General features: G+C 36.9%; 1 protein-coding gene across 4 annotated transcripts in view; it reads left to right on the forward strand.

Moving 5' to 3' along the window:
* DLGAP1 (DLG associated protein 1) overlaps positions 1 to 27,553 on the forward strand; it is a 972,556-nt gene that overhangs the window by 285,881 nt on the left and 659,122 nt on the right. For 3 of the 4 annotated variants that reach the window (XM_054537679.2, XM_054537682.2, XM_054537681.2), the window contains exon 3: positions 21,419 to 21,527. The gene's annotated coding sequence lies outside the window, so the exon portion shown is untranslated. The remainder of the gene's footprint in view (positions 1 to 21,418; positions 21,528 to 27,553) is intronic. The other variant, XM_054537683.2, reaches the window with a different exon arrangement.

Genomic DNA, 27,553 nt, shown 5'->3' on the forward strand with positions numbered 1-27,553 from the left:
CAGCTGCGGTTGCTATGCCATCAGCTCTGTTGCTATGGGGGATGGCTTGGGTGTTTGCCAAACTATGATTGGTTATTTCAGCACCCTTATGTTCACCAGTTGACGTTTTTCTATGTTGAATCATTCTATTTTATTTTAATTTGATGGGTAGGCTCAATAATGTTGATCAGCTTTGAAATAACTGAAATTAGATATAAAGGAATCCCACCATTTCTCTCCTTAGAAAACTTACTCAGAATTCAAGTGGTATGTATAGGAATCATGCATGTATTCACGCACATGCAAGACTAAATGGTGATATATTTAGAAAGTTGCCTGTGTACAAGACATGTGACTCTTAAGTCATGACACTCAGAGAAATTAAAAGGGACGAACATTGGCATTTATGTAGTTATCTTGAACAGAAAAATTATTTCAAATTGGAGGTGGCCACATCCTGTCAACGTCAGTGACAGCTGTCAAAATTAACACAATAACTTCTATTTTTGGTTCATTCTCCAAAAATGCAGTTTTCTGCTGTACTTTTACAGGAACATTAAGACATATGTATCTGAGGCAAAGGTTCTCTACCATTGGATCAACTTTCTAATCAGCTGTCTCTGCCTCTGATATATGATGATGTTATTGAGTATTTCAGAGAATTATAAAACCCAAATCTGAAACTGTTTGAAAAGGAAGGAAAAAACTCATTATCATAATGATTGTCTTCCATCTGATCTTCTTTATCTCAAGTGCTAGAAGGAAAAATCTTTGGAAGAAAAAGATCCAGGAGGCTCTGTGCCCTGGGTGCTTAGTCACTAGTCTGTTTAAACAGGACAGGACGCAGTTTGTAATTTTTTTCCAATATACACTCAGAAGTGAACTTGTGAAAAGGATGTAAGTAAATTGGCTTAATACTGGGGAATCAAGATTTTACTACTTAGAAGTACATAATAACCATATTTTGTAATTATTTTTTCTATGGCATTTGTGCTCTTCGATATTAGAGAACACTGAAAGCTGGGTTTATGAGTGAATTTGACATTTCTATAATAAAATTTATTTTAGAAAATAACTTTGAATCATTTCTTGAAATCATGTATTCTCAACTGCTGAGTGGGTTTTTCATCTCAATAATTCGCCTCCTAAAAATACGTTCTTTTTTTTTTTTTTTTGAGATGGAGTCTCGCTCTGTCGCCCAGGCTGGAGTGCAGTGGCGCAATCTTGGCTCACTGCAAGCTCCGCCTTCCGAGTTCACGCCATTCTCCTGCCTCAGCCTCCAGAGTAGCTGGGACTACAGGCACCCGCCACCACGCCTGGCTGATTTTTTGTATTTTAGTAGAGACGGGCTAATTATTTGTATTTTTAGTAGAGATGGGGTTTCACCGTGTTAGCCAAGATGGTCTCGATCTCCTGACCTCGTGATCCGCCTGCCTTGACCTCCCAAAATGCTGGGATTACAGGTGTGAGCCACTGCGCCCGGCAAAATACTTTCTATCTTTAACAATTTAAGAGGCCTTATGCATTTGGCTTGCAGAAAACACCATTTAACATTGATTTTAAGGAATTATTTATATCGTACTTTTCAGACTAGTGACATATATGGACAAATAAATGCAGACATTGTATTGTTGGTTAAAATTTTTTTTCATTCTATATAGAAAATGATTACTGGAGGATTTCAAAATATGAATAATATCCTATTTATGATATTTACACACATATATGAGTGCATATACTCATGCAAATTTAAGCCTTAAAATTCTGATATATTAAAAAACAGAGTTCGCTGAGGTGTGAGAACAGACACATGCATATGTGGTTCTCAAGCTGGTCCTCCTCTCCCACTTGTATATAACCCCCATCAAAAGCAAACAAACAAATAAAGGTAAAATCTAAATGAACACTAATACTCTTTTTCAGTTATTTGAAAAATAACTGGAATTATCCTTTGTTGTGGAAACAGTAAGTAATTTTATTCTTATTTAAATAAGTAAGGTTATTATTATATAAAGATTAGATTAGATTAACGTATTAATAGATAGCTTCACTCCTTTTTCCCCACTCAGATTTGCTGCTTCTCCCACACCATGGTAAACTCTTAGGTAGTGTCCCAAGTCAGATGTCCTGGGGTCATTCATGAGTCTTCCCTATCTCTTATATCCCATCTCCAGTTTATCCTCAGTTTCTGCTAAACTCTGTTAAATCTCTTATTTTTTTCAGGCCCTACTGTATTCTTGCCTAAATTATACCAGTGGCTTTCATCTGACCTCTCTCTCCATTCTCACCTGTCTTCAGGGATTTTTCCGTAATATAAATCAGGCCTCCCTACTCATCGTCCTTATTAGGATGTCTAATAGACATTTTAAAACTTAACATGTCCGACCTAACACTTGAGCTTACCTACCACTGGAAAGTTTTCAACCTCAGTCTTCATCAAAGTAAATGGAACTCCATTAATCCCATCTCTAAAGCTAAAAATCTTAAATTCTTCCTCTACTCCTCTTTCATGCCCAACGTTCAATAAAAAAGCAAATCCTATTGACTTTGCATTGAAAATATATTTAGAATGTTACTATTCCTACCTATCTGCTCTGCTACTGGCTTCCTCTAAACCATCATCACTTGATGATGGAAGGTGGAAACAACCTTCCATCATCGTGGAAGCAACTTTCCACATCATGTGTCTTTTAAATAGTCCCTAACAGTCTGTCTCTGCCCATCCCTCACTGCATTGCCTTATTTAATTCTGACAGAGCTGAGTGTAATGTAGAGCGAGTGGATTATTTTCACATTTTACAATAAGGGCCCCGAGACTCTGAAAGTTTAGCTATGAATGATGGAGCAAGGATTTGACTCAGGCTCTGATTCCTAAGCTCATGCTTTCTTTACCTAAGACAACTGAGTCTTATAAAGGGTTAAGTGACTAGTTTACAATGGCACAACTATGAAGAAGAGAAACACAGATTGGAACTAGACTCAGTGCTCTGCCCATACAAGTGTTGCATAATTTATACAAGTAGGACATTAAAGATGTATTTATTTTGACTAATAACACTTTGAAATGAAAATACTCCTGGGACTTCAGCAAGCTGAGCTCTAGTTGATTCTACTGGGAAACATGAAACTTTGCTATAATGGTTGAGATCGGAGCATTGAGGGAGCTGGGATGTTTTTAAGCAGATTTCTAACAAAAAGTATGTGTTAATGATAGCAACTTAACCAACAGATACTTTTAATTTGCCATATATATTTTGTTAGGTTATCTCCCTTGAGTGTAACTAATCCATGGACATTTATTACATAAGATTCAAAATAATTTACTTTTCTGATCATAAAGGGTAGTACAAGTTGTGTTCTTTTCACACTTAAATTTTTTAAAAATTATTATCCTCATTAGGGAAATACACATTAAGAAAATGACAGTGAGGTACCACTTCATACCCATTTGTTTGGCCATAAGTGGTATAGTGAGATACCACTTCACACCCATTAGTTTATACTTATAAAACAGAATATAACAAATACTAACAAGGATTTGGAAAATTCAAAGTCTTGTGCATTGCAAGTGGTAATTTAAATGATGTAGCCACATTGGAAAACAATATGGTTTTTCCTCAAAAAAATTACACATAGAATTACTGCATGATCCAGCAATTGCACTCTAGAAACATACTCAAAAGAACTAAAAGCAGAGACTCAAAGAGATATTTATATACTAATGCTCATAGCAATATTAATTCACAATAGCCAAAAGGTGGAAACAACCCATGTGTCTATAAGAAGATGAATGGATAAACAAAATATATCCATACAAAGGAATATTATCCTGCCTTTAAAAGAAACGAGAGCCAGACATAGTGGTGTACACCAGTAGTTCCAGCTACTTGGAAGGCTGAGGTGGTAGGATCACTTGAGCCCAGAGGTTTGAGTTCAGCCTGGCCAACATAGTAAGACCCCCATATTTAAAATAAATAAATTAATTAACTACTTAAAAGGAATGAAATTCTGATACATGTTTAAATATGGATGAATCTTGAAGACATTGTTCTGAGTGAAATAAACTAGTCAGAAGAGGACAAATATTGTGTTTCCACTTTTATGAGGTCCCTAGAGTAGACAAATTAATAGAAACGAAAAGTAGAATAGTGGTTACCAAGGACTAGGGAGAAGGGGGGAATGTGGAGTTATGGTTTAATGGGTATAAAGTTTTAGTTTTGGAAGGTGAAAAAGCTGTGAATATAGATAGTGGTGGTGACTGTACAACATTTTTAATGTACTTAGAATGTAATTGTGAGTTAAATTTTGTATGAGGCATGATGTTTAGTTTGAGGTTCATCTTTTTTGCTTATAGATGGTTAATTGCTTCAACAATATTTGCTGAAAGATTCCCTTGTTCCATTGAATTGCTTTTGTGCCATTGTCAAAAACCAGTTGAGCATATTTTTGAGGACCTATTTCTGGGTTTCCTGTTCTGTTTCATAGAACTGAATGTCTGTTTCTCCACCAATACCATACTGTCTTGATTACTACAGCTACATATCAAGCCTGAATATAGGTAGATTGAGTTCTCCATTTTTATACTTCATTGTCAAGATTATTTTAGCTATTCCAGCGCCTGTTTATTTCCATATACATTTTTTTAAAGCTTCTCCATGTCTACATAAGACCTTGACAAGATTTTGATAGGAATTGCATTAAGCCTATAGATCAGTTTGGGTAGAAGTGATATCTTTAGTATGTTGAGTCTTCCAATCCATGAATGCAATGTCTTTCCATTTATTTCAATCTTCTTTTATTTCTTCATCAGAATTTTAAGATGTTCAACATACAGATTCTGTACATATATTTTTGTGTACCTAAGTACTTCATTTTCTTTGCAGCATTTGAAATTATACTGTGTTTTCAATTTGTTTCCACATGTTCACTGTTAGTATGTAGAAATATGATTGATCTTTGTCTATTGGTCTTGTATCCAGCAACATCGCTGAAATCACATATGTACTCTGCTGTTGTTGGATATAGTTCTGCATATGTCAGTTAGAATCTGTTATTTGACTGTGTTGTTCAGCTCTTCTATATACTTGCTAATATCCTGGCTAGCAGTTTTACTGGTTTCTAAGAGAAGATTGTTGAAGTCCTCAACTGTGATTATAGATCTACTTCACATTGCAGTTTAATCAGTTTCTGCTTCACATATATGATAGTGGCATGTACCCTCTTAGGTGAAATTTCTTTCAAGTTTCATTTGGTACATACATATTTAAGATCCAAGGGTTATATCTTTCTAGCTAATCCTATATTGTGATATGTCCCATATTGTGATATGTCCCTCTTTTTCTCTAGGAATTTCTCTTGTTCTGATGTCTACTTTATCTGACATTAACATAGCCACACCTATTTTTTAATTAGTGTTTGCATGATATATTTTTTCTATTGAATTTGAAATAAATCTCTTCCAAACAGCATGTAGTAGGGCCATGTTTTTATTTACTGTGTCAGTAATTATCTTTTAATTGGTGTATTTAGATAATTTATATTTAGGATAATTATTGAAATGTCAGCATATAAGTTGGCCATTTAATTACTTGTTTTGTTTATTTCCTCTGGTTCTTTTTTCTGTTTCTCTTTACTTGCTTTCCTGTTATTTGAACATTTTTTGGAGTCTGTCTTGATTAATTTGTAGTGTCTATTTATTATGATAAAATATACATAATGTAAGGTTTATCATTTTAACCATCATTAAGTGTACAATTTACTGGTACTAAGTACATTCACATTATTGTGCAAACATTATCACTATCCATCTTCAGATATTTTTCATCATTCCAAACTGAAACTCTGTATCCAACAAGCGAGAACATTTCCTCCTTCTCCAAGCCCATGCTAATGACTATTCTACTTTTTGTCTCTCTGAATTTGCCTATTTTAGGAACCTTGTGTAAATGGAAACATACAATATTTATCTTTTTGTGTGTTTGGTTTATTTTACTTAGTTCATCCATGTTGCAGCATGTGTCAGAATTTCATAAGGCTGGATAATATTTCTTCATACTGATATACCACATTGTTCATTCATTTATCTGTTCATGAACACATGGATGGTGTTTCTACCTTTTGGCTATGGTGAATTAATGCTGCTGTGAACAGTAGTATACAAATATCTGTTTAAGCTTATGCTTTCGATTCTTGGGTATATACCCAGAAGAGGAATTGCCAGATCATGTGATAATTCTGTTTAATTTGTTGAGGAATGATCTTCGCCTCCCGTGGTCAAGCAATGCTCCTGCCTCAGCCTCCATAGCAGCTACACTATTTTACATTCCCACCAGCAATGCACAAAGGTTCCAATTTCTTCATATCCTTGTCAACACTCATAATCTTATATATATATATTTTATAACAGCCAGCCTAATGGGTATGAAGTAGTAACTCATTGTGGTTTTGATTTTCATTTCCCTAGTGTTTAGTGATATTGAGCATCTTTTCATGTGCTATTGATCATTTGTATATATTCTTTGGAGTAGTGTCTATTCAAGTTCTTTGTTCATTATTTAATTGGATTTTGTGGTTATTGTTTATTTGTTTGTTTTAGATACAGGATCTCACTCTGTTATCCAGACTGAAGTGCAGTGGCATGATCATAGCTCACTGCAACCTCAAATTCCGGAACTCAAGTGATCTTTCTACCTCAGGCTCCTGAGTGGCCAGTACTGCAGGCACATGCCACCATGCCTGGCTAATTTTTTCGATTTTTTATAGAGACAGGGTCTCACTACATTGTTCAGGGCTGGTCTTGAACTTCTGGCCTCAAACCATCCTCTCACCTCAGCCTCCCAAAGTGTTAAGATTACAAGCATGAGTTACTGTACCTAGCTTGATGTTCTTTCTGTATTCTGGATATTAGTCCCTTACCAGACATATGTTTGCAAATATTTTCTGTATAATGGTTTTGAGTGGATCTCTTTGTATGGTTTTTATAGTGGTTGCTCTGGATATTTCAATATACATATGTGACTTTTCACAGTCTACTGGTACCAGCATTTTACCTTTTTAAGTAAAGTGTGGGAGCCCCACTTCCATTCAGGTTTCTTTACCTTCCCCACTTTTAGATATGATTGTCTTAAGTATCAGATTGCATTTTAATATTTTTTTCAGTCATCCAATATATTTTATGAAACTCACAGTATACCCATATTTCTGCTCTTTTACTTGTTCCTGTTTTTCTTATGCTTCTAGATTCTTTTATTGTTTTCTTTCTGTTTGAAGAACTTCCTTTAGCCAAGTTTTAAAGTTAGGTTTGGTAATGACAGACTTTTCTAATTTTCCTTTACATAAGAATGCCTTTATTTTCTCTTCTTTCCTGAAGACAGTTTTGCTGAATGTAGAATTTGCTGTTGACAATATTTTTGTTTTATCACTTGAAAACTGTTTTGCCACTTCCTTCTGGCCTTCATGGTTTCATATGCAAAATCTGCTGTTATGCAAATTGCTGCCTCCCTAGAGACAGGCATTATTTTTCTGTTGACTCCTTTCAAAGTATTTTCTCTGCCTTTCTTTTCAGTTTAATTTTAATTAGTCTATACTTTTTGGGGTTTATCTTGTTTGGAGTTTTCTTGACTCTGTGAATATGTGTATTTCACCAAATTTGGGAAGGGTTCAATCATTATTTCCTTGAATATTCTTTCAGCCCCACCCTCTCTCCATTCTTTTTAAGGATATGAATTTGGATTTTTGTAATCGTCCTAAAGGCCCCTGAAGACTCTGTTCATTTTGTTAATATTGTATTTTCTCTCTGTTGATGAGATTGTGTGAATTCAATTGATCTGTCCTTAGGTTCATCGATTCTGTGTTCTGTTATCTTCACTCTGCTTTTGAGTCCATCTACCAAGGTTCTTTTTTTAAAAATAATTATGTTTTTCTATTTTTTAGTTCTAAACTTTCCATTTGGTCCTTTTTTATAATTTCTGTTTCTTTGCTGAAATTCTCTATTTTTTCATTTGTTCCAAGAGCACTTGCATTTGTTTTTGGTTGTTGTTGTTGTTGTTTTGCTTTGTTTTGTTTTTTTGAGACAGAGCCTTTCTCTCCTGCCCAAGCTGGAGTGCAGTGGTGTGATCTTGGCTCACTGCAACCTTCGCCTCCCAGGTTCAAGCAATTCTCCTGCCTCAGCCTCCCAAGTAGCTGGGATTACAGGCACCCATGACCACACCCAGCTAATTTTTGTATTTTTAGTAGGGACGGGGTTTCACCATGTTGGCCAGGCTGGTCTCAAACTCCTGACCTCAGGTGATCACCCACCTTCGCCTCCCAAAGTGCTGGGATTACAGGTGTGAGCCACCACACCCAGCCCCGGCAGTGTCTGATCGTTTAAACAGTCTTATGATAGCTGTTTTAAACCCGTCAGATAATTTAACCATCTGATTCATCTCAATATTGGTGTCAGTTGATTGTCCTTTCTCATTCAAGTTGTTGTTGCCTTGATTTTTGTATGACAGGTGATTTTTCTTTTTTTAATGGTATCTTGGGCCTTTTATCTGTTAAATTAGGGACTCTGGGTCTTGTTTAAATCTTTGATTTTAGCGAGGAGTCACACTGTTATGTTTAGCATGCAGGTTCTGGCCTACTTCTGTGGGCCATGGTTCCAATGGCAGTTTAGTTTTCAGTGCTTTCCATTGCTATTTTGGTCTGCTGGATTCATCTGGTGCTGCCAGGGTTTCCACTCACCCGTGCTAGTACTACTGAGTGAGCTGAGTGAATTTTCACTGGCCAAGCCCCTGGATGTCTCTCAGTGAGGGAGGAGCATCTTACATCTACAGGGACAAGGAGGCTTCTTGGGCTGAACCACTTCTTGTGGAGAATTATAATTTTAATGAAGGGAAATTTGAATAATAATATCTGAAAAAGAAAACGTCAAAATGGAAAAGAGAGGTACAGAAAAGGGACACAGAAAAGTATGGAAGAAAATGTAACTCTCTGTCACGGCATTTTCCAGAGATGGCCCTACAAACTTTCCATCCATGATGGAAGCAAAGGAAATAAAAAGAGGCTCCCAGCATTTCTGTTCACTGTTTTTGCTTCTGGAATGGACTGTCTTAGCTAATTACTATATCAACAGAATTACTGCCCTCTGTTTTAGCAGACATTTTATTGTGATGACATTGGCAGTGAGAAGTATGTGCACAATTTACTTCTACAAATCTGTGCCCATTGTGAACTATGTGGGAACTAATGAAAATAAGTTACAATAAACTGCATTATTTGGGCACTCTACAGTTGATATCACACTTTCATGTGGATTAGCTCACTCTGCTACCTGGAACACCTTTTCCTCACTGGGCCTTCTAAGGCACTGTAAAGAATAGTAGTGGGTACAGATATACAACGTTGTTCAACTACGATTGCTAAGCTCATGGACTTTTCTCCCACAGTTACCATTTAGTATATTTTCTGAATATAAAGTTGTGTATAATTGCCCTTCCAAAGTAGTGAATAAGGAATTCATTAAAGACGAAAGTACAGTACTGAAGAGTGGGTATATGTATATTAGAAGAGGTATGTCCAGCAATTCAGCCCATAGACAAGCTTATGAGCAAAGATGAGTGGTTATGAATTTGTAACATTAAACTATATTTTGGATTTAGATGTCTTTCTATTGCTGGACATTAGTTAAGATGTCTTAGTGCTGGCCTACAATGGGGACAGAATATCAGCTATACCTACTCAACACTCTTAGCAGTGGGCGAGTCGGACTCAAGCATTTAACATCATGGAAGACAACAAAGAGTACTTTGTGACTAGCTCAAAACAAAATGACATTATGTTTTCTTTAAAAAAAAAAAACTCTGATTATTGCAGATAATGGTGTGCATTGACATTGCAAAATATTGTAATTAAGGAACAGGCTTAGTAGAGCACTTTAAATTGCACAGCTTTCTGTTTTGCATTATTGAATAGCTTTAGGGTGGCTGTTTCTATTCAGATTAATAGCACATGCCGCCACACCTTGTGACCAGGAGCTCAATTTTGCCACTTTATTACAATAATTATTGGCAAGAAGAAGATATATGTTGACTTAGAGGCAAATTTAATACTTTATTGTTGTTATTTCTCTGACACTGGACATGGTCATATAAAATCAGGTATAGAACCTTTTCAAAGACTTCAAATGGATTAATCTCAGAAAATTTAGGTGGAATTTTTGGATTTCAGATTATTTACTTCCTTGTAGTTATAATTGACTTGGATTAGTAGCTGCACACAATGATTTTTATCTGATAGGGTAAAAGATAATTTTTAATGTGACAAAATTTTCTTTAAAAAGTTTAGTTGGAAGGTAAAACATTTCCTTTAATCTACATGACATACTTCATCCTTAAGCTCCTTGAGAGCAGAGAGACCCTATCTTATCATCTCTCCATTGGTACCACATAACCCACACCATTCCTATTTATTGATACCAATAATCCTTTCAATGTAACTAGTAGGCTTTTGAGTATATGCACAAAACTGTAACTGTACTAATAAGCTGTTCTGCCTATGAGACATTATAGCCTTGAATCATCCTTATTTCAATAACAGTTTGTTCCATTCTGCCATTACAATGCCAGGACATAAAGCTCCAGGGGTGCAGGAATCTTTCTTTTTTGTTTACTACTCTGTCTCCAGCATGTAGAACATTGTCTGGCACAGGTAACCACTCAGTATTTGTTGAATGTATGAATACATTTTTTTAAGACACAATGACAAAATGGCTGCAGAGACTGCTTTTGTTGTATGGGATGAAGACCTCAAATTTCGTGTCAGAAAATCTCAATGATTGTCCCAAGGTTACTATGAATTTACTGTGTCATCTTAGGTGTGCCACTTAATCTCTCTGTGCTTTTCTTATATATGAAATGATGATATTAGATCTGAGGCATAATAAACTTCCGTCAACCTTTAAAGGTACGTAATTCTCTGCTTCATGATTAGCAGCATGCATTTTGCAAGTGGCTGTCTGGGAACAGAGTTACATTTTTGTGGCAGTGGAACCAGCATTGCCAATTGGCATATACCGGCTTGGAAGTAAGATTTTGGTCTCTTTGGCAGCTAAAAATTTGGCTCTAACAAATGAACTAGTCACCAACCTGATTTTTTAAAAAATAAGGCTCTTCTATACTTTGGCATAGAAAATTAATTTTTAAGAACAGGGAAAACTTATGTTCATTGCAGCACTATTCACAATAGCAAAGACATGGAATCAACCCAAATGCCCATCAATGGTAGACTAGAAAAAGAAAATGTGGTACATATATACCATGGAATACTATGCAGCCATAAAAAGAAATGAGATCATGTCCTTTGCAAGGACATGGATGGAGCTAGAAGCCGTTACCCTCAGCAAACTAATGCAGGAAGAGAAAACCAAACACCACATGTTTTCATTCATAAGTGGGAGTTGAACGATGAGAACACATGGACACGTGGGGTTGGTGGGGGAAACAACACACACTGGTGTCTGTCCGGGGAAAGGTGGGGGGAGGGAGCGCATCAGGAAGAATAGCTGATGGATACTAGGCTTACTACCTAGGTAGTGGGTTGATCTGTGGAGCAAACCACCATGGCACATGTTTATCTATGTAACAAACCTGCACATCCTGCACATGTACCCCGGAGCTTAAAAGTTGAAGAAAAAATAAACTATGGAATGTATTGTTCAGCCATTAAAAAAAAAGAATACGGAAAACAAAAATCTGACACAGAAGAGTACAATGTAGCATAATGACAAAAAGAACTAGATTTAAATCTTGGTTCCAGAATTTTCTGTGAGATCTTACTGGCTAAGTAACATAATCTCTTAGTGCCTCAATTTTAGTGTCTGTAGAATGGGATAATGATAATAATATCTAAATGAAGTAATGTATTTAAAGTTCCCGGGACATGGTAAGCTTTGAAAACCTTACAGACAGGCTTATATTAAGGAATTAAATAAGAAGGGGGAAATTCATAAAAAATAAATCTGCACATTTGACTTGAGGCAAACACTGAGAGGTGAAATTGAGACCAGACTGCCTAGGTCTGTATAGTGATACGTCCACTCACAGGTGTAATATTTTGATTTCTTAACATCTCTAATGTTAAGATGAGTTTCTTGATATCTCTGCATCTCAGTCTTCTGAGGGGTAATAATCATTGAACAAAATGGTAATAATCATGGAACCTACCTCATTAGGCTTATTGTGAATTTTAAATGAAATAATCGATGCATTAATAATATGCTTACAAAAGAGTCTGGCATATAGAATGTACTCAATAAATTGTAGCTTTTCTTATAATAGAAGTTAAGCTTATACAGAGGGGGAAAAACTGAAAGAGATGTGAAAGGCAGTCAGCCCAGTGGATGGAGAGAAAGTAATGGGAGTTCAGTAGGGACAAACAGATTATAATAGTCTAGTGAATTTTACTCTCGGAGATTTTAAGAAAAAAATGCCTTGCAAATGCAAGACATGGAGAGTTCCCATGTAAGTGATTGACAACAAATATCAAAATCTCCAGTTTATCCCAATGCTTGGGTGATAAACCTCCTTTTAGCCAAGAATTCTACCTTAGGGAAAAGGATTTTTATTCTTCTGCACACAGATGATAAGATATTGCCAAATAGTGCAATATCTCAGTTGTAAATAAATTGTAAATCTTTTTGTAACAAGGCAACAGTTGTGATATCACAATGAGTCATTACACACTTTCTGTTCATGGAGGATCCCAAAATCACCTTATTTGCGAAGAAGTGAGTTGGTGTGGGAGGCAGTACCTTAACATTTCAGCAGAGTCCTTTAGCCAAATTCCTGAAGCTGCCAAGTTTCCACAGGTGGACTGAGATATAAGGATAAGGGAGAAGAACGCAGACCAAAAAAAAGTACAAACAAGAGAATGGAGACTAAGTTTCCAACTAGCACTACATATTTTAAAGTGCTTTTCTTTTTGGTGAACTTTAAAGAAATGAAATAAGCCTATATATTTTGAGATTGAAAGGCCCTTTTCAATTAACTGGAAAATACCTGGTTATGTTTGAGTACACATTACTTCATTTTTTTTTTACATTCAACCCACATTTGTATAGTACCTACAATGTACCAAACTTGAGTTTAGGTGCCAAAGATATCAGATGAACAACACAGGTTCATTCCGTGGGGAGCTTTCATTTTACTGAGAAAAACAGATAAATAGGAAAAGAGTGAAGAAAGGGCTGCAGAGAAGAGGCTTAATTTTTTGTGTAGTCATGAAGGATGAGTAGGAGTTTGCCGGGCAAAGAAGAGACCAGCAAAGATTCAAAGGCTTGGTCCATCGACAATGATTCAAAAGCCGGAGGTTGAGTTCAAGAAAGCAGTTTGGTTTTGTTGGAGTTTACAGTGTCAGAGAAGGAAAGGAGAGTTTCAGGGCCAGATCATGAAGGGCACTGACTTCCTAACCAAGGAGATTGTATCAGACCCTGCAAACAATTGAGTTTAAGCTGATCAGTTTTACACTGTGTAGTATTTTAGAAGGACTCTCTGGTAGCTACTTGGAGAATGGATGGGAGAGGAGAGTTGAAGACAGGAAACCAGCTGGGCAGCAAGGTACTATGTGCACATTATGTCATCTTTAAAGAAATAATGTGCAATTGTTCAGAAATAGGCAACTGCTCATTCTTTCAAATGGATTAGGGTAGAAGGGCCTTCTTAACAGAAAGTAATGTGAAGCTTTCTTCCTTTAAAATAGTTTCTTACTTATTAAGGTCATTTAGGTCTAACAAGTGTTTCTTTTTTTAAAACAGCTTTATTGAGGTATGACTGATTGCAAAAAGCTGTACATTCTCAGTATATGCAATCTGATGAGTTTGGACATATGCTTACCTTTGATATCCCTCTAAAGTATCAATTATTTTCATTATTCACACATTAGACTAAATTTCTTTTATCACTGACTTTTCTGTCTTCCCCAGCTGAATATTTGACCTTGAGGGCAGTGGCATTTCAAGTGGAATATTAAAATTAAATTAAATTAGAAATCAAATTAAATTAAGAGCTGGGGGACTTCTGAGGAGGATTAATTTGAATTAGGAACTTTGGTCAAATGTCCAAGAAGTCAGTTGGAAAACGAGAGAAGACATTGAGGAGAACAGAGAGCAGATTAATTCAGTTTGCAGTTGTACTAGGATTTTCAAAAGAAGGTGTTCTATTTCCAAAGTTCTCTATATAATACTTAAGCTGTAAGTTAATAATGCTGGAAGCACTTGCTAGTGTGTGTGCCAGTTCATAACATCAGGGTGAATGTTAGTGGCTACATAATTTTCAGGGCCCAGGGCAAAGGGAAAATGCAGGTCCCTTATTCAGAAAGCAGGAACAAAGGGCCATTAAAGGTGAAAATGTATAAAACTATCCTTTCTTCTGCCATTCCTCTCTTGACTTTTTCTACTAGTTTGTATTTGATATTTCATGTTATTCCAAGTAAATAAAAAACAAAAATATAAACTTAGCACAAATTTTACCATTCACTTTGTATTGTGCAATACAACTATAAGAATAGTTGCTTTGCATGAAGAATCAGCAAAAATTAGGTATTTCATAGATCGTACATATGTATGTCATCCTTACCCAAACAGTGGGAATGATATACAAGATTTAAATAACTGTTTATATTTCATTTCTGGATACACTCTCTCCCTTTGACTTACTCATGAGTAAAAAAGGATTGCAAGAAAAAGAGCTGTGGTTTGCTCTTTCTTTCTCTCTCTTTGTATGTCTTCATTTTCAGCATAAACAGTTGGCTGGTACAGGGAATTATTCAAGGAAGAAAGGATGCAATAGGCTCCCGTGGTCATCTGTGTTTCTAAGAACCCTTTGCCTTCTTGCTAAGTTTGAAGGAAGTTCTGGTTCCAGTGGCGAGCATGGCCTCTTGGGGCTGCCAGCTTCCCCACTTACTCACAGACATAATACGCTTACTCGTGCTCTCGTGTTGAAACTCACCAGACTCCCATGAAATGTGCATCCCCCAGAATTCACCATTATGAACACCATGTGTGAATGAGACAGCGCAGAATGGCTGAGCGTGTGCAGAGTGTGCAGACAGCGCCTGCTCTCTTGATGCTCACTGTCCTATTGGACTTTGCCCACAAAACACTGGTTCAACTACTAAAATCACTGAACAAAGCACAGGGCTTTTCTGAGCATGGGGTCCTCCCTCTGAAGCTGCATGGGTCATGCACCCATGAATCCAGGCTGCCTTGAAATTTCTTATACACAAATGAGGAACCAATTAGCAAAGTGATTTGGAAACTGACTAGTCTTCCTTCTTTTATTATGTGATCTAATGCTGTCTCAGACACATGGAAAGTCACAGAATAAATGCAGACCTCATTCTGGAATTTATTTCTAAGATCTGCTGGAGTGAAGCAATAGATAGTTTACCGTTGTTTTCAAACCTACATAATAGTTTATGTAAAATTTAAGTAAAATTTAAGATGAAATGTGAGATTTAAAACAAATGATGCTTATTACATAAAACAGGGGGTTCGGTAAAACAACTCAAGGAAACTATTTGACTGCAAAGACAAGCACCCAGAGTTAAGTGAGCTGGCGACCCGGTCCCATCTCTGATCTTGGTGGTCCATGATCTCAGACAAGCCATGTCCCCCTCTAGTTTTCATAAACTTCATCTCTAAAACAGGATGTAAACATAGATGGTTTCTAGTTTAAAATTTGTTCTGTGAAAGAGGCATTTATAAATCAAGAAACTCATTTTAAAGATACAATTGTAGACTTTAAAGATTTCACCCTAGAGCTTCCAGAGTTTCTCAGCCATCCATGCCTTTCAGAAATGTTCCTCCTCAGCTGTGCACTCGGCCCTGTGGTCATGACCATCTTTCTCATATTTCTGCATCTTCTTCATCTTATAGGACTATTAATCAGTGCTTAAAAAAGAATTCTTAAGTGCTAGAAGATAAAGTAAAAACACAAGATCTATGTCCAGAGAAATCCAGGGAGATCTGAGAAAAGTTTAGGGTTTTTTTAGGTCTATAGATTCATATCTGTTCAGTTTTCACTTTCTCTTTAGACCTTTCATCTCCTATCCAAACAAAAATGTACCTTGCTTCCTGGAAATTCTCTTTTATGACTTACTGAGTACGATTATCAACATTTTATCAGGAGATTATTTCCCTTGTTTGAAAAAGGACTGCCAAAATCTAAAGTATGATATGGTGTCTTGCAGAAATTGATTGTTTTTTCACAGAAAGATAACATAATCTTATAATATAGTCAGTAGAAAAAGATATATTTTTAAATAATGGCAGGAAACAGAAGGAAATTAAAATATATTGCATTCCTGTTACATACCAGGTACTGTGCATTACATATATTATTTTATTTAATCCTTATATAATCATCTGTGGTGATGGAAATAGGAATACGGTATACCAATTACCTATGCTATACCAGAAAGCTTCTAACACAAACTCCAGCCCAGACTTCTCTCCCACGTTCCAGTGTTGTATATCCAACCACCTATGTGGCAAGTCCAGTTGGCACTGATAATTCGATCGATATGGCCAGACTGAACGCATCAGCTTTCCCTAAAAAGCCTGCTCTAGACTCGGCCTTTCTCATCTCAAGCGACATCGAGGTCACTCTTCCAGTTGCTTAGGCCAGAAATCTTGGGGTCATTGTTGTCTCTTTATTTTCTCACCCTAATCACCCAATCCATCAAAAGGTCCTGTCAACTCTTGCTTCAAAACAAGTTCAGCATGGATCTGACTGCTCCTCAGCCCCACCCGAGTCGGAGCAAATGTTGCCTGTCTCCGGGTGGTTCACAAGCTTTCCAGCTACCTGCATCCTGACCTCTCCTATGTACTATTCCAAACCAGCAGCCAGGATGAGGTTTTGAAACATAAGCCATGTCGACTGTAAGCTCAAACTCCTGCCATGGCCCCCTTTTCACTCTCAGAGTAAAAGCTGAAAAGCCATGAGCCATCCTTGATCCACTCCTTCTTCCACTTCCCCACAGCACCCCACCACCCCACCATGTTTAATGTTACAAATTCATAACAACTCATCTTTGCTCATAAGCTTGTCTAAGTACTGAATTGCTGGACATATATCTTTTAATATACATATACCCACTTTTCAGTAGTGTAGTTTGCTCTTAATGAATTCCTTATTCACTACTTTGGAAGGAAAAATATACACATCTTTACATTCAGAAAATATACTAAATAGCAACTGTGGGAGAAAAGTCCTAAGCAATCCTAGTTGAACTACCTTGTATTATCTGTACCTACTACTGTTCCTCACAGTGCCTTAGAAGACGCAGGGAGGAAAATGTGTTCCAAGTAGCAGGGTGAGCTAATCCACATAGAAGCATGATGTGAACTGTAGAGTGCCCAAATAAAGCAAATTGTTGTGACTTATTTTCATTAGTTCCCATATGGTTCACAATGGGCAGCAGATTTGTACAAGTAAGTTGTGCACATACTTACTAATCTCCTCCCTCACTTCACTCCATCCCATGACTTTCTTGCAATCCCAAGACCAACCAGGAACACTCCCACCTTAGCACTATAACCCCTGCAGTCCCTCTGCCTGGAACACCCTTCTCTGGCATGGGACTCACTCCCTCACATCTCTTAAGTTTTTGATCAAATCTCACTTTCTTGGTGGAATCCCTTCCCCTCCCTACACCTCCCTACACATGCACTTCTGATACCTCTTACCTTGGTCTATTTTTCTTACATCTATAGTATGTTTCACCTTCTAAACTTCTCTATAATTTACTGCTTTACATTTATTATTTACTTTCTGTTTATTTGTCTTCACTAAAATGAAATGTTCACTAATGTATTCTCATCCCCTAGATAGTGCTTGGCATATGACAGATGCTCACTAAATCTTTGCAGAATGGTGGGGCGAATGAATGAATGAGAGAATGAATGAGTGCTTTCCCTTGTTCCTCATACTAGCCTGACTAAAGTTAGCCAGGAGGTATTTTACAAATAAGGACATTAAAACTGAGAGAGGCTAGGTAACTTTCACAAGTCAGAAACTTTGTTAGAGTCAGATCTGAGATGAAAAGAGGACTTTCTGATCGGGACCTTCTCCACTTTATGACACTTCAAAACATGTATTTGATGAAAATATAGGTGTTCCATAAAATGCAATACCTTTGTAGTGTGTATTCTTCCTTCTCCACACTCTCAGCCAATAGTTTTTAAATAAGCCTCTTGGAATACTGTAACTAAAGTGACTGGCTTATAGAGTAACACACATCAAATGAATGATATGAGGTGTATTCATCTTGACTCTGGCTGCAGAGTTACAGAAACAAACTAACTTGAGTTAGCTTAAGCCAAAAAAATTAATTTAAAAATAAGTAATTTAATTTTTTTTTATTTAAAAAAAAAAGGCGGAGGCCAAGGCAGGAGGATCACTTGAGGCCAGGAGTTTGAGACCAGCCTGAGCAACATGGAGAGACTCTATCTCTACGAGAAATTAAATTAAAAAAAAAAATAGCTGGGTGTGGTGGTACACCTCTAGTCCCAGCTACTCTGGAGGCTGAGGCAGGAGGAGCACTTGAGCCCAGGAGTTTGAGGCTGCAGTGAGCGATGATCGCACCACTGCACTCCAGCCTGGATGACAGAGCAAGATTCCTTCTCTTTATCTCTTACGGATACATGAGCCCATGAAAGCCACAGGAAAAAATGAAAAAGAGGGAGCAGGAGGCAGATGAGTTGAGAGAGTTCTTGTTCCACCTTCCATGTGTGTCTCTTCCATTCTTCCGTCTCCATGGTTTACCCCATCACTCTTTAACCTGGACAAAGCTATAGTCTCACAGTCCCAGTTATGGGCCTGGTTTGGGAAAAACACCTCTCCTGGTCCAATCAGGGATGTCCAGGAACGAGGACCCCTTTGACAACTGCAGGATGGAGAGTGCTGGGCAGACCCCAAAGAAAGGGACTCAGCAGACAACTCCCAAGTAGCTGATTCTAGAAAAAGACAGTGGAAGAGTAGGAAGCACATGATTGAATTGAACAGCTGAAGTCCAAATTCCTGTTTTTCACCTTTCATCTGTGTAAATGGTTGCTAATGAGAAAACATACCTGAATCTTCTGATACTCAAATAATTACAGTGTACTTGTTCCTTTACTCTTGTTCTTTCTCAGATATAGATGCTAAATGTTGATTATGTGGTGATTAAAAAAAAAGAACAGGAATAAAAAAGTTAAAAAGAGGGACACTTGGGGTAAGGAAAAGAAAAGAAAATGGAGAATCAGGAATTCTGCATTTTAATCTCAGTGCTGTCACCAAGAAGCCAATGCCTTGGGCAAGTCAATTCTCTGGTTTCAATGCCCTTCTCCATATAATGAGTAAATCAGACAGAATTGGTAGGTTTCCCAACCTGCTTCATCAGGAGAATTAGCTGGGAGCATTTTCAAAATGCAGATTCCCCTGCCTTACCCATGAATATTCTGATTTAAACGATCTTGCATGAAATTCTGTAATTGTATTTTAATGCAAATTTCCAGATGACTGTGATGATCAACTGCATTTGGCAACCATTAGACTAGATGACATTTAAGACCTCTCCTAGTGATTAATATATTTGTTTACCTAACAATTATCTAACTTATAAAACCAATTATAATAAAATGAATTTCTTCCTTTGCTTCTGGGTGTCTTTTTCAGAAATTACATAATCTTTCCACCTTGTTTCCAAAGAAAATTAAGAGTACTATCTAGTAGACAATAAATTCTCAATAAATAGTTATGAACGGATAAATGATCAGTTCTACGTATTTTTAGAAATTAACAATTTTTCATTATCTCCTGAGTTACTTAGTTCTCATATATGTGGGGAAGAAATTCCACTCAGAGCTTGTCTGGTTTAATGGAATATTGAAAATACTTAGCAGGATAATAGTATATAAATTAGGGCTCATAATCTTTAAAGTATGACTAAAAGCTTTTGATGATGGAGTCTCATTTTTGTCTTCTATGGCATGGATAAAGAGGTATGTGTGAAAGTCAAATATTCCTCCTGTGCATTATTATCATGCCCGAGGCTGTAGTGTTTCTGCTGTTCTTGCCTTTTACCACCCACAACACTTTCATACCTGTCAGCTTTGCCAGTCTCAAAATATTGCTTTAAAAAATTCTGCAGAGAATTGTACTAGCCCTGAACTTTTTGAAAGTCCAGTGTTCTTTCTGGAAACAAGATGTGAGTTTCTAAAGAGACTGAACTTCCAGACAGAGCATCTGGGACGTAATTCTGCCTCTGCCTCTGTGTGTATTCACTGCATAAAATTGATCGAGCCATATCACCTCGTCTGACATCTACTTCCTCTTCTGTAAAATGAATTCCACACTCATTTAAGCACTATAATTCTTATAAATAATTAGGAGGTTAAAAAATACAAATTATATTCTCAATTCTGAATATTACTTAGATTTATTATTTTTCTCATTCCCTTCTGACAATATTTTAATATGCTACCTAGATCCAAAAGAATACATTGCTTACAAAAAAATAGAAACAGACCTTTATAGCTACTTATACTTTTCAACATCAGATCATTTTTCTGTGTGACCCAAGTCCTTTTCTATGTCACTTTTCAGAAAGGAAACTCATAGCTGAGCTATATAGCATGTGATATGATCTGGAATAGTTACCTCTTTCATAAGTGTGGGTCCAGTTATATGTTCCATTTTGTCACTTTTCTAAGAAACTATTTTTTTAATATTATTTTACTTTAAGTTCTGGGATACATGTACAGAACGTGCGGGTTTGTTACATAGGTATACATGTGCCATGGTGGTTTGCTGCACCCATCAACCCATCATCTAGGTTTTAAGCCCCACATGCATTAGGTATTTGTCCTAATTAAGGATTGTGGCTTGACTTAGGCACCAGCAAGTCCCTAGTAGCACACTTGGGAATATTATGCCATGAATGGCATCCTCCTGTGGTTTTTTTCCAGAGTGAAAAGAACCACTCTGGAAAAAAAATGATACATTTTAGCCCTTTTTAAAGTCACAGTGGCTTAGTTGTACTGTTGATAAAACAAATAATGCTCAGGAAGTGAATACAATCGCATATGTATACTATGTCTTACAGAATTGGATCATTGATGTTTGCATTTTATTGCTTTTTAAAGAAAATAAATGATAGGAAATGTATATTGTAGAATATCAAGCCTATTTATTACAGCAACATTGTTTTTTTCTGTGTGATTGATTTTATTTTCTGAAAAGCATAAAAATACAAAGTGTGACATCATGCAAGAACACGGCCATGTAGATTTTCTATGAAACTGTCTTCTTAACAGCATTGAACATAATGTCTGTCAGAATAGTTCTTATGAGATCATTTTTAAGCGTCTTTTTGTTTCAGGCTAGTTATTACATCTAATTATTGCATTGTTGTGTTTCAGAGCAGTTGAACATCAGATACTCAGAGTGACATCAGGTTAAAAAAAAAGCCTGCAATTTGGATCTTTTCCTGCCTCAGAAGCAAGGAAAATGGACAATTGATAATCAAAGGTAAAACTGCCCCCTTTCCCCCTTACTTGTATAGGAAGTAGTTTCTTACATAACAGCTTCCTCTTCAGCTATCCTATATGAAATATTTTTAATAGCATGGTATATTTGAACAAAAATATTCCTGGCATACACTTTCCAGACATATTAACAGTCTGTTGAATTTAAAGCCTGTGTTTTTTAACTTCCTAGCTACCTGTACAGAATCTAGGCCAGATGTATTATATATATTTAATCTTCATTGTTGTTAATCTGGAATGGCATTTTGGGCAAATGCCATTTTTATAAATCTGTGGACCCGAATATTGTACATTAGGTAGGTTAGGTATGAAATGATGGAAGTAAATGGTATAGTGTTAGGTTTTCTTAGCATATTGAACAAATTTGCATTTATCCACACAGACATGTTCAACATGATGTAAGTGTGCTAAGAAAGGCAATGAAAGGCAGGGCGCGGTGGCTCACGCCTGTAATTCCAACACTTTGGGAGACCAAGGTGGGCGGATCACCTGAGGTCAGGTGACCAGCCTGGCCAATATGGTGAAACCCCCTCTCCACTAAAAATACAAAAATTAGCTGGGTGTGGTGGCAGGTGCCTGTAATCCCAGCTACTTGGGAGACTGAAGCAGGAGAATCGCTTGAACCTGGAAGGCGGAGGTTGCAGTGAGCCGAGATTGCACCACTGCGCTCCAGCCTGGGTGACAGAGAGAGACTCCATCTCAAAAAAAAAGAAAAGAAAAGAAAAGAAAGGCAATGAAAACACTTGAGTCCTTGCTATCATCTCCACTCCTTTCATTATGTAGTTTTTGGAGGGAGAAAAGAAGGGTCTTACCACATATAAATCAAATATACTAGAGAAGTGGTGTCAGATCAGAAGGAGATTCATATTGTTGAATAATAAGCTATTGTCTTTGTTTGGGTTACTTGCTTGAGACAGTGACTTGGGTATGGCAATTTATTAGGGAGCTGATCCAAAGATCAAGAGTTAGAAGAAGGAAGAGTGAATCTGGGAAGAAGCACAGGCCAAATTGTGGGTGGGTTAGGAAGTCCACCACTGCAGGCAATGGGAACTTGGTTCCTCCCAGGAGGGGTACAGATGCCCCAATTTCTGTTAGAAAGATGTGCAGCAGGAGGTTTACTGACTGACTTTTTCCCCTTGGTTTTGGATTTCCCCAAGGAGCATGAATTCCCTCACAATGCTGGGCTGTGCCAGCCATGCATGGGTAGAAAGCAAAAAGACACTTACTTGTCACTTGAGGTGTTACACTGTAAGGCAGTAGTCCAGGGACCGGTTTCATTGAAGACAATTTTTCCATGGACAGGGTGGGGAGGTGGGGAGATGGTTTCAGGATAAAACTCTTCCACCTCAAGTCATCAGGAATTAGATTCTCATAAGGAGCACATACCTAGATTCCTCACATGGACAGTTCACAATAGGGATCATGCTCCTATGAGAATTTAATGCCACCACTGATCTCACAAGAGGCAGAGCTCAGGCCGTAATGCACGCTGGCCCACTGCTCACTTCCTGCTGTGCAGCCCAGTTCCTAACAGGAACTAGTACTGGTCTGTGACCTGGGGGTTAGGGATCCCTGCAAAGGCAAGGAGACTCCCCTGCAGCTGTGGCTGACATCCAAAGTGAACCCCGGGACATAATGCAGGGAGCCAGCCGCATCTGTTGCAGCTCCTTTTACTTTATTCGAAATCAGCATTTTTCTCCTAAATGAAGTATCTCCAAGAAAAAAAAAAGTTTTGTGTTTTAAAGACGTTAAATAATTATACCTAAATATCATGGAATTCGAGTGAGTTCTGTTTCAACACTAACTTCTTCATGAATAAATTGTCCATCTTCAGTAAATGGCATAGTGTCAGCTAAGTGAGAAATGCATCTGAGTCCCCATGTATATTTGAGACATTATATGAGATTCAAAGTATGACCAACATGTTGGAATAGTCAGAATTAATATAACAACATTTAATTATAGCTGTATTTGTTACTCACTTTATATTGTTTCATTTACAAGACGGTGTCTGTGTATACACAAAAATTTAATTTTTGTCTTTCGTATTTGGAAACAACCCTGTTTGTGTGAAACGCAAGACTGAAATTATATATATATTATCTGGGCATAATGTTAGATGAATGGTCAGCTGGCAAAACAGATTTAGCACATTAAGGTGAATCAGAGCTTCTTTGTTTTGTTTTGACATGAGGACATTAAACAGATTGAAAATAAAGTTGGATAAAGCCTGTGGTTGTGTTGTGACCTAGAAGATCATATGCTCAGAGGAAGAATATAATTGATAAACTCTCTAAGGAGCAGCTATTAAAAATAAAACAGACAACACCAACATTTAAAGTGATGTGCATTTGCATGCAGATTTCCTCGTGAAGGAAATGAAAGTGGAGGGGACAGGAGAAAGGGCAGCAGAGAATGGTAGTGCAGGGAAACCAGGAAAGTCGTAGCAGATGCTAGGCAGAAATACCAAAAAGAGCAGACAGAATCAAACTAGGGATGAAGAGGATCCACGACATGCAAACTGAGTGAAGGGCTCCAATTCATTTGAGGCTGGACATCCTCCTGAATAACCAAAGAAAAATTACTGTGTCTTCTCACCTGAACAATGTAATTGCCCCTCATTAGTTCACCGCTCCCTGGTCTCCTTTGGCTCCAAAGTCTTCCAGAATCACAACTCTGATCATGTCTGCTTTTTGCTCAGAAAGTGTTCTCTGATTTACCAATTCATCATTATCTAAATTTCTTAAGCAGACATTTAAAGCCTGCCACTCTAAGTTGTTAGACTTATTATTTTTATTCTTTGACCTCACTTACCAGTGGCCTAGCCCATTGTGTAGAAATGTAAGGGCTGTGATTTTTTTCAAGCCTTCCAAGTGATTTTAAGGCTTTGTGGTTTTCAAACACAGATTGGTCTAGAGCAAGCTTATCTAGCCTGCTTTATTTTGTTGTTGTTGTTGTTGTTGTTGCTCTGTTTTGTTTTGTTTTAGGCTTTTAGCAGCCTGAAGCCATGGCTTTTAGTTTCTGTCTCTAGTGATAAATGGAAAAGAGAGACAAGGATGGGGCTTTACATGCCCAACCAGAAACAGAAACTAAGAACACATAACTGTATTCTCTCCCTTGGACACCCTTGTTCTAGAGTGAGGCCCAAGAATGTACATTTCTAACACGTTCCTAGATGATGCTGATCTGTTCCATGAGACCTTAACTTGAAGAACCACTCTGTAAACTAAATGATCCAGGCTGGCACTACAATTTCTGCATTACAGTTTGAGTCAAAGACTGATCACAATGAAAGGTCTTCCTTGCCAACATCACCATTGTGGGTAGGTGTGTTAGTTTAATAACCATTGTGGGTAGGTGTGTTAGTTTAATAACAAGCTCTGAGTCTTCTGGTCAAATACCATCTTAATATCATAAAATTCCCAACAGTAAGATTTTTGATGTATTTTTATATCCTTTACTGTGTCATAGACTTTGGAAACCCATAAATATCTGTTGGATGGATAAAGGATGGATGGATGGATGGATGGATGGATGGATGGATGGATGGATGGAGGATGGATGGATGGATGGATGGATGGAAGGAAGAATGGATGAACAGGTTTAGCAACCAAGAACTGGTTTCAGCATGAAACTTAACTTCTTACTCTGGCTTGTGCCATAGAGAAAGGTGGTTTTCCTTCACACAGAAACCTTATTATATAAGCCCATACTCAATATATAAGACCTTTTATTAGATGAAATAACACTACATAGTTAAAGCCCAAGCATCTGGGTATCAATAGTATTGTGCTCTTTAGTAAACAGAGTCTCTCATGAAAAAATGTTTGCTACTTGATTTAGTACAACCGGGAAAATGTCATTTATATCAAGATAAATTGTACATTTTACTTTGTGAAAGAGCCGCTGGTTGTGTGAAACCAGCAAATCACATCTATTTAATAAATTCCTTTGCAAATGTCTTTTCCTTGAGTTTAAATTTTGCAGCTGCAGCATAATTTGAATGTTTATTCACATTTAGGACAATTATGCTTTCTGGTTTTTTTGCTTTCTTGCATTCAAATGTGTTCATGTGTCAGTGTTGCACATTTTCTCTCTACATCTTTTATCTGCATGCATCATCCCATGATTGGCTTGGTAAATTTTTCCTACTTTTCTTGCTAAAATAACTGTTCCTTCTGTCTGTTTTCTGCCTACTCTTTGATTTATTCCAGAAATTGGGCTCAATGCCTACTTTTAGAGCTCAGTGTGAAATTTATTTTGTATGTTTTTAAACCCAGTCTCCACTTATTTTTTTGTTAAGTATTCTGTAGGGGAGTCAACCTCAGAATGCACTCATGAAAAAGCCTGTAATCATATATTAGCATAAATAACAACAACAGATGATAATATGAATGCTTGAAAATTTATTTTTTTAATGTATCTCATAATTCACTTTTGTAAGAGAAAATTAAAATTTTCATTTTATGTTGTGGCTTGCCTAATAGTAAAGCTTAAATATTAATTAAAACGTAAATGTCCTAGCCCCAACTTTGTTATTACCTTGATGTATGTTCTTGGCTAGTCCCTAGGCTTCAGTTACCTCCATTATAAAAAGAAGGGTTTAGGATAAATAACCCCTGGAATTCATTCTAGTGCCTTATCTTGCAATTTCAAGGTACAGATCATATGAAATCCTACCTGAAATCCGACACAAAATTATGAGTGAATCAGTCAGTCAACTAAGGGCACATCTTTGAAAGTAGAGTTGAAAAGGCAGGATTTGGGATTCAGAAAGACTTGAATTCAAAACTTAGCTCTTTTATTTATTAACTGTGTGAACGTGGAGAATGGACTGAACCACTCTATGTACTTTAGTATCTTCATCTGTAAAATGGGGGCAGTGTTATTATCTGAAAGGTCACTTTAAAGACCAGAGGTAGTGTATAAAATAAATCCAGCATCTGGTAGGAGCTGAACCAGAATAGCTAGAAGCTGACCAGAATCCCACCACGGTTTTGGAGGTTAATGGAGATTACTGTATACTCTTCTTTTCCAATATAATTCTACAAGAGTAAGAAACTTTTATTTAGGACTTTAAAAGATGAACACACTTTAGAAAATGTATCCATAGTTTAGTCATCTGAGACTGAAAGGCTAGTGGAAAAATTAAGCATTTTTTTTATCTACACGGGATAGCTCTGGTTCTATACATTGCTGATGGTTACATGTATCAAGTCAGGCCTTTTTCATCAAGAGTGATTCCTCAGTGTCAAGCATGAAGTTTGCAAATTACATTTTGTTTTCTGCCTTGTAATCTAGCCACGGCTTGGGGAGAAACTAAAATAAAGATTCTTCAAGGCAAAAGTTTAACCTGAATAAATGTTCATATGGTCTCAATTTTTAACTGATTTCAGAATGACTAAAATTATTCATTTTTTTCTTCTCATTCTCCAAAAAATTATTTTCATAGCCAATTTGCCAGATGCAGCTTTATACCCAGAGGCAAAAGAAATCAAATTTTTGGTCAATAGAAGTTTCATTTACTAAGAGATTCATGCAGATATTGAATACTTTTCTGTTCTTTTTTATGTGTTTTTGAGTTTCAGTTGTCATTTTTATATTGGTTAACCCCAGTACTTGTCAGCAGAAATTCAAAGCTGCATACTTAACAGGAGTAGATCAATAAAGTTTTGCTGGAATATTTCATCAATCTTAGCACAGGATTTAATCCTGTTGGCTATTTTTCTATTTTAATATTCTATAAATCCTCTCAAGTTAATGTGTTCTGAGATAAATCTTACTATTTCACTATTCTATACTTTTTATGTCAGAAATAATTTAGAAACTAAAAACTGCTATTGCTATTTAATACCTTGATTTTTTCAGACATCTGTAAGATACAAAATCTGATTGTAGAATACTGTGTTTATTGTCATGTCTCAGAGTCCTATCACTATCAGGATGATAATCATACTGATGAGGCTGTCTCAAAGCTTATGAGATATATGTATAGATATTTAAATATAT

Source organism: Pongo abelii, chromosome 17, assembly GCF_028885655.2.
Source record: "Pongo abelii isolate AG06213 chromosome 17, NHGRI_mPonAbe1-v2.0_pri, whole genome shotgun sequence".
Taxonomy (NCBI): Eukaryota; Metazoa; Chordata; class Mammalia; order Primates; family Hominidae; genus Pongo; species Pongo abelii.